The following is a 9,413-nucleotide window of genomic DNA, read 5'->3' on the forward strand; positions in this document are numbered from 1 at the left end:
ATAAAGAACTTAGCAAACTCAACACCCAAAGAACAAATAATCCAATCTTTTTTTTTTTTTTAAGATTTTATTTTTTTTGACAGAGAGAGAGCACAAGCAGGCAGAGAGGCAGGCGGGTGGAGGGGGGAGCAGACTCCCCACTCAGCAGAGAGCCTGATGCGGGGCTCAATCCCAGGACCCTGAGATCATGACCAGAGCTGAAGGCAGAGGCTAAACCCACTGAGCCACCCAGGCGCCCTCCCATTGTCATTTCTGATGCACACACACAGAATAGACACAGAAGTCCATCAAGAATGTCCGTGATGGGGCGCCTGGGTGGCTCAGTGGGTTAAACCGCTGCCTTCGGCTCAGGTCATGATCTCAGGGTCCTGGGATCGAGTCCCACATCGGGCTCTCTGCTCAGCAGGGAGCCTGCTTCCCTTCCTCTCTCTCTGCCTGCCTCTCTGCCTATTTGCAATCTCTCTCTCTGTCAAATAAATAAATCTTTAAAAAAATGTTTAAAAAAAAAAAGAATGTCAGTGATGACTTCACTAATATGTTTCCCAAGGATTTGATAAGGGAGTATTTGAATATTTTCTGGACTCTCCAGTAGATGTAGTAGGTCAATGAGCAGGTCTTACATGGTAAATCTATCCAGCATTGCAGTCTCCCTAAACTTTTGACAACTCCACATATGGTATACCAAGCAAGTTCTGGCCTCTCAATTTTGTTCAGTGTTGGCCACATGTGAGTCCAAGTTTCAGACAGCCGAGGGAACTCTATTAGCTGCTCCTAGCCTTCATAGCCAGCAACTGAATCTAAAGTCTCTGCTTAGTGCTTCATATCAGTAGATTCAGCCAAATCCAACAGTATATTCCCCCCACCTTGATCAAACATTTTCACACATAATCCTTAGGTTTCTCTCAATATACATTGACAAAATTTTACATTACTTTTATGTGTGTGATATCTCCTCTTAGGTCACATTTCATAGTTGAACCCTGGGGCCTACTGGGATTTGAGTCTGAACGTAGACCTACAAGCAGTAAGAGGTGGTAAGTGTGAAAATGTTGAAAAAGATCAGCAGTTTCCTACAAGACAGCTGCCTTCAGGTGAGGCCAATACAGGTTCTCCAAGCAAGGGATATCTAGCCTCAAGGGAGGGAGGTTGCTCTTGTCTAGTAGAACTTAGAGCTTCAAGGTCCTCACCCTCTTTGGAACCTGCCCATGTGTCCCCATTCCAATTTTCAGGATCGTCCCACTCTTTGACAATCAATGACCTAAATTTAACATAATGACATAAATTTAACATAAATTTAACATAACATAAGTTACTTAACATAAGTGAATTCACTTTGCTTTTTAATTCAACCACCCACAGAATTAAACTTGGGATATGGCTTTAGAAATGACCTGAGGATACAGGAGACAAGGGTTTCATGTAAGATGATTGCAACTTTCTTCTCCTTTACCTAGACTTTGAGATGGCAATTGAAGGGTCTGATCTCATCATTTTCCTTCTTCAAATTCTTCAGAGCACTGGTGGTTATAACGCAACTGATGAATCATTGAACATTATGTGAAAAGTTAATGACATACTATATGTTGGCTGACTATATTTAAATGAAAAAAAAACAGTAACCAGTCAATTCCTTTATACTCTAATTTCACTAAAATATGTCAGCAGCTACTTAGTTACAAGTCAGAGTCTTGACTTCTAGAGGCATTTAATCATAGGTGATTTCAAGTAATAATTTAAGTCACAGTTTTGCCATTGCCATCGATGGACTACCAGTGTCCCCTTCATACCCGTGCCTTTATGAGAACCAACATTAATTCACTTTAATCTAATTGGAGGTAAAAAGAAGATTCTGTTACCCTGAACCACTTCTGATACCAGTAACTATGTTTATGGGGCTGAATGAGGGAAACAGAACCATGAGTTGTGAGATAAAAATACTTAGGATAACTAAAACCACACAGTTTTGGGAGGATCTGCAAGTGAAATTCTGGGAGGGAAGTTGGGAAATTTAGAGAAAGTGTCACTGACCAGGCAACCTGGGAAGCCAAGTATGCCCAGTTGCTAAGTAGCATTCTGGAGAGAAAGCTCCCAGGGAGATGTATGAGAAGGTGTGCCTGTTTAACTACTGCCTCCACCGTGACGATGGTCCTGGGGCAGCTGACAGTCAACAGAGTTAGCAAACAGCTGGGTGTGGAGTATAGGAGAGCAAATACAAACTAGAACATATTGGCATCTCTGCACGTGTTTGTCACCACATCTAACCAATGGCCTTCAGAGAAAAAAGACTAATTCTACTTTTCCAGTCTTGTGATTCTTTTGACCAATCCTAACTAGCAACCATACAGAAAAGGACATTCTAGGAAATGGACTCACAGCTCTAACAGGTGACACACTTCAGGCCATGATGAAGGCATGGAAGAAAAACAGCCACAAAGCAATATGTGGGGTGTGTGTGTGTGTGTATATCTTATACAAAAATGCCTGAGAATCCAATAAAAAAGTGAACTTGAATAGAGGCTTTACAAAAAATCCAAATGACTGGTAAATATGGAGAAATGCTCAAATTCATTAATAATCAGAAATGCAAATTAAAGCCATGAGATACCACCAAACACCCACAAGATCAGCAGAATAAAGGCACTTTTGGCACTACCAAATGTGGGTGAGATGTATATGTAGCAAGAGGAACAGTCAAATTATGAGTGGGTATGCAAATTAGTGTAACCACTTTGGAAAACATTTTAACATTTAACATTATTTTAGAACATCTGAAGTTACAAGTACATTATACAGCAATTCCTAAGTATTTTTTCCTAAAGATATTTGGGTATATGTGTATCAGCTTACACATACAAAAGTGTTCTTATAGCATTGCTCATAGTAGCAAAAAAGAAACAACTCAAATAGCCGTCAATAGTAAACAGATGAATTGTAGTATATTCTCATAATGGAATACTATACAGCAATAAAAAGAAGTAAACAATATGTCAACATAGGTGATTCTTATATGAGAACACTGAAAGAAGCAGGACAAAATCATATATGCTAGCTATTTATTTAATGTACAAAAAAGCCCGGGATAAATTCAAAATATATAGGAACTTATTCATGAATGATAAAATTAAAATAAAAAAATCAAGGAAAGGATTACCATATAAGTCAGGATAATGGCTACTTTGAGGAGGGAGGAAAGATGTGTGATTAGAAAAGGACTTGATTCCTATTTCTTATGATCTGATGTTTTCATTTTCTGTATATATGTCAGTTTGCAGTTGGAGCTTGGAGCAGAATTGTTCCTGGAGATACAAATTTGAGAATCAGCTCTGAAAAGCAGTTAAAGTGAAGGGAACTTTCATGATATGTAATAAGATGATGTAGAGAAAAGAGAGGAGGGCCCAGGGCTGAGTTTTGAGGAGCATTAAAGGCCCTGCACTCAAGGGAAAGACAGGGCAAGAAACAGAGAATATCAAATGAAGTAGGAAAGTCTTGTGTTTGTTAGTCTAAGACAAAAAAGAGGTTTTTTTTTTACAAGTAGGAACTGGTCACTTACAGAAGAGTCCATTATCTCAACAAGGGTTATCTCAGTGGAGTGGCATGATAGGACATCTTCAAGAATTCATCAGGGACTGAGCAACTAGAAAGCACTGTCACTTACAAGATACTTACAATAGTGGATAAAATACTAAAGCAGTTTTAATGCATCCCTCAGGCTGGGAAGAAAGTGAGGAATACTTTCAATGGCCAAGAATCATGTAAGCCTGGATCCCTTCTGATGAACTATGCCAAAAGGAGGACTAAATTACTTTTCTAGTCTCCCCGTAGAAAATATTACAAAATCATTAACATGTGAAGAGATGTGGCCAAAAATGTCAGAAAAAAAATTATTGAGATGACTGGATTTAATTATCTTTGTTAGTATTTGTCATATTTTTAGAATTTTAGCTATTTCTTTTGCTATACCAGTAAGTATTAACTTTCCTACATAATTTTACATTGTTCATTTCGAAGCTCCTCTTCCCACAAAAATTGGATCTTTGGACCCCTAAAATTTAATTCAGGCCAGTAAGCTGGGGAAAGATCACAAAGCCCAGGAAATAGAAAAAGCATCAGGAAGAAGGGGAAAAAACCTTTTTCCCAAGGAAGGCAGTAAAGAAACCTATCTTTTTCATCCTTTGCTCTGGATGGAGGGAGACATTCACAGCCACAAGCTGCTTATCTGGGGATACAGTTGGAGGCTAGAAGTGACATTGCATCCGTGGTCTGAAAAATCTCAAGATGAGAACTTTTTCCTTTGAAGTGGTGCCAGACTGATAGCGGCAGCAGGAATCTGGCAGCAGGAGCAAACTCAAATCCTTTGTGTGGCAAGCAACTTATCCCCAGAAGGACTGAAAATAGAAAATGAAAAGTGTTGGCCCTCAGCAGCATGGGTTTTAAATTGATTTTCTATAAGCCATGACCAAGAGGTAAATATAAACATTTGCAGAAATTGGCGTAAAGAGCCCTTTCCGATGTCGATGGTGGAAAAGAATTTGCCCCCGTTTTTACGGCAGTTAAGCCTTAGGAAAGGGAGAATTTTAGAAAGTAGAAGGGTTGAAATAGCATGACAGGATCCCATTTATCAGATTGTTAAAGCTTCCAATAATGTGGCCTTGAAATATCTTTAGAAACTCTCCCTTTTCCCACATTGAGGTGGGCACAGATGGGCACTGCCTAGATTCCATTGGTAGGGGGCATTCCTGCATCAGGGTCTGCCTCAGGGAAAAGGGTTGTTTCATCCAAAGGCATGCCCATCCTGGGGCCCCACAGAAGCGTGGAATAAATAAGGTCCTGCCATTTGGGCCCAAACCAGGGCCATGCGTGCTCCCGAGTTCCCCGCTGGGTTGGCAAAGGCTTTGATCCTAAGTCTTGTCCTTCTCTCGTTATCCAGTCCTGGCTTCCCCCATCACTTCCACAGATTATCTTCTGTTTTCTGCGCACAAACTCTACCTCAGTATGAGCTTCTAGAAAAATGGAGTCAATGACACGTCTGCCCAATTAGATGGGATTACGTTTCTCAAGTATATTGATGCAAAAATAGAACCAACTTCATTTTGTAAGCAACTACCTCTCATTACGGGCTAATAAACGTGTGTTCTGGTTAATAAATGTCTATAATCAGCTTCATTCACCCAAACTAGTTCATCTAGGTATGATCCTCCTGGTTAATAGTACTCAAAAAAGCAAGGAAGAACGATTGAACTAGAGGGTCTCCTACATGAAAATTTACTAACAATTTTGTTAAAATTGTCTATGCCTTCACTAGTGCATGTATATTGGGCATTCTTTTGATCACTTTATTGATAATTTAGAAGTGCTTCTAGTTCAAGAAGAGATAGTTACACTGCAATGACTTGATTGTTGTCTTCTAAATTCCCAGTAGGTGGTGTCATAATACTGTATTTAGAGAATTTTTTTTTTAATAAAGTGGGAAAAAATGCTAATATACTTGCTCAAATATATGTACTCTCATTTTAAAAGCTTCTTTACTCTTTCTTCTTAATTGGCACTATTAAAAACCCCATAATTCTTCGTGAAATGTTTCAATTGATATTTTTATAAAAAGCATGTGCCAAGTGACAGCCTTTTATTCTTTTATTCTCTGGAGTTATATAAGACTACGCAATCAATCAGAAGAGTAGGAGGGCCAAAATGTTTCCAGAAACTTTCCCCCAGAATCTCTCTTTTTGCTCTCATATCTTGGACTACGGAAAAAGAAACTGTTCTTGTTCTGGAATTCAAACAGGAATGCAGGACCTGTCATTATAACCATTATAACCTTTATTTTTGCACTCAAAATGTTTTCTACTTTTAGCTACTCTTTTGAACTATCTACATCATAAGTGATTGACCTTGCTGGACATCCAGCTATTTATAGCTGAATTGAATGCAGTCTTAATTTTCCTACCTTACACTTCTGTAATGCTTACATTTGCTTTGGCTGTACAGCACATGCTAATGCGTCATAGTTATAACACAGAGGATAGTCTGACTTGTGTGAGAATGACTCTCAACATACTCTGTAACATTTCATATTCTCAGTGTCTCCCCAGCTAGATTATACACCCTTTGAAGACAGAGCCCATGGATTAGTGGGATTTGTTTGTTTGTTTGGTAATCTCACAAAGCCTATTTTAAACTATGCAAAAATACACAGTTGTTTGGAAAATGTTTGTTAAATAAATGTGCTACTATTTAAATTTAAATGATTAACTTCTCCTTGAAATATTCCTACACCCCAGAGATTAGGTATCTACAGCATGAGGTCTGTTATTTTGGTAATTTAATGCTTGTCATCCTTCAGTGGTCAGGAATCTGAAGATGTATGCTCCCCATAGGGTTTGGTCTTTAATGAAATGATGTAAATTATTTTGAAAAAGTTCTAAGTATTTCACTTATATTTTTAAAAGTCTGCTAACGACGTTAGAGCATTTTTAACTTTCCTGAAATTAGAAAGATTAAGATGAGATAATTTTAAGTTAAAAAAATAGTTCACAGACCTGTACCCCTGGGGATAAAAATATATGTTTATAAAAAATAAAAAATTAAAAAAAAATAAATAAAAAAAAATAAAATAAAATAGGAAAAAAAAATAGTTCTCAAAAAATATGGAGATATCTCACTACTTTGAAGAAAATGTTAAACATTTAGGCCTGCAAAAGGGCAGAAATTAAGGCAGTCTCAGGGACTTAGCCATAAGGACCATTGACATTCCCTAGTGAAGTTGTCTCTAGACATTATCGCTGAGTTTAGTGGCTTAAAGAACTATTTCCTGAAGGCTCCATGGGAGCTCTCTGGATTTGAATGTACATTATAATGGCTACTAGTGTACAGAAATAATGGTATTTCTCCTTGAAAGCCAAGATCCATTACCCCAGGTGTTATAGTTGAATTGTGTTTCCTTAAAATCCATATGTTGAAGTTGCAACTTCACATTACCTCAGAATAGGGCTGTATTTGTAGATAGGGTTATTAAAGAGTAATTACGAGAAAATGCAGTGATTAAAGTGGGCCCTAACGCAGTATGGCTGTGGACTTAAAAGAAGAAGAAATCTATACCCAGACATGTAGAGCTGGAAGATCATGGGAAGACACAGGGAGAAGATGGCCATTTATGGGGCCCAGCAGAGAAGCCTCGGAGGAAACCAATCTTATCAACACCTTGTTCTTGTGCTTGTAATCTCCATAAATGGGAGAGATTAAATTTCCATTTTAACCCACTCAAATTTTCATACTCTGTTATAGTAACCTAGCAAATGAGTATACCGGCCAATGTTTGGGTGATCTTTTTGGTTTCTTCCTTTATTGCAAATGTTCCCAAATCTTTGCTTTGCTTAAACATGGAAGAGGAACTTAGTAGAATGCAAATCTGGGCACCACATACCAAGATTGGGTCAGCAGATTTGATTCTAAACACGGTGGTCTCTAGTGGCATGCATAGGCCAATATTCTTGTCATTGGATTCCATAAACCTTGGGGGAAAGTGACTCTTCCTTGAGGTAAAAACAAAATAACACCAAAAACAAACAAAAATAACTCTCCCAATTTGATTCAGAAACCTAAGGGCAAGAACTAAAATTTTGAGTGGAGTTTTTATTTCTGGGAAGGATATAATCCGTTGATTCAAAGCAGTCATTCCTGCTTGGAAAAGAAAAAAAAAAAACTGCACAAAATAAAGTATATATAGCCATGTGAAGGCATTGGAGAACCACCTAAGTAATGAAGACTGAGGATTTGTACAGGCTTGAATCCAGGAAAGAATCAAGTTGGGTGAGTCCAGCCGCAGGCGCTGCTTTTCTCTGCAATGCATTTACCAATTCCTAAAGAGGCAGATCCTGCGAGGTGTAGCTGAGCAGTGCTTTCGGCTGACTTAGGGAGCTTGAGAGGATGGGAAGGATTGAAGTTCAGGACCCATATAGAGGGAGAGACCTTGGAAAACACCTTGTGCTGGCACTTTGAAAGGCTCTACTCCAAGAACAAGAGTAAACAGAAATAGGCTCTCGGAGGGACTAAAGCTCATGTTTGAGTCTTTTCAATGACTGATGAGATGACTGTGAATTGTTAGCACCTCTAGCTGGGTTGCCTGCTACAAATAAAAGATACATCATTCAGGAGGGCCTAGGTAGCTCAGATTAAACATCTGCCTTCGGTTCAGGTCATGATCCCGGGGTCCTGAGATGGAGCCCCCTATCTGACGCCCTGCTCGGTGGGAAGCCTGCTCCTCCCTCTCCCACTCCCCCTGCTTATGTTCCCTCTCTCGCTGTCTCTCTCTCTCTCCGTCAAAAAAATAAATAAATTCTTTTAAAATAATACATCATTCAGAGTCTGATATGATCTCTTCAAACTTTGCATATATTATCAAGCAAGTTGAATCAGACAGCAAATAAGTACAACAAAAAGTAGCAGGAAAGAAGACATGATCTTGGATTTAAAGGATGACAAAAAGTCATTAGAAAAAGACCTGTGGGAGAACCAGATCATGCAAAGATCGTGCAAGGTTTTTAAAAATAAGTGTTATAAATAAGTTCAAGAAAGGAATTCATTGGCAAAATAGAAAATTTCAGATGCCCATTAGAAATGTAAGAAAGAATGAAGAGCAAAATAAAAAGTAAATATGTGGGATAAAGAACACTTCTGGAATGGCAGAATAAAAACCTCTGAAAATATATTCCTCCAGAAAAAAACTATGAGAACATTACAGAAAATAATCAAAACCAACTTTTTTTAGCACTTGGGAAGCTAATCAGAGGATTGTAACAATCTGAGGAATGCATATTCTTTAAAAATGACAGTCTAGCTAAGAAGAATGAGTTCTGTGGCGTTTTAACCTGCCTGCCCTATTCTCATTCCCCTCCTCTTGCTCCATACTAGCCTTGAAAGCCAGGGGCCAAGGAGCACTGAAGGGGATAGAATAGGTTTGGTATTCTCTAAAATCTTCATCTCCCAATAATTGTTTGGCAGCTACCCACAAAGTCCACTTCAAAGGACTTATCTTTAGTTGGACTGACTCAGAATTTGCTCATTGGGAAAGGTCCTATGCTTAGAGCCTTTGTGAAAAACAATCAGCGGCAATTATTTAACATCCAGGTAGCTGACTGAGGTGGTGATACCAGCTGGGACAAACAAGAGGCTGGCCCAGAAACATAAAAGGAAAATTTGGAGAATAAGATGTTTATATAGGGTTTTAAAAAGCTCTGACATAGTCCTGGGGATGTAGAAGGTCAGGCACTTCGGCAAGACTATGGTGTGTCCAGGCCAGGAAAGATCTAAGAAGACTTTAATCTCTCACAAATATTGTGAAAATGTCTATGCTACCTAAAGCAATCTATACATTTAATGCAATTCCTATCAAAGTACCATCCATCTTTTTCAAAGAA

Source organism: Mustela nigripes, chromosome 2 (genome assembly GCF_022355385.1).
Source record: "Mustela nigripes isolate SB6536 chromosome 2, MUSNIG.SB6536, whole genome shotgun sequence".
In the NCBI taxonomy this organism is placed as follows: Eukaryota; Metazoa; Chordata; class Mammalia; order Carnivora; family Mustelidae; genus Mustela; species Mustela nigripes.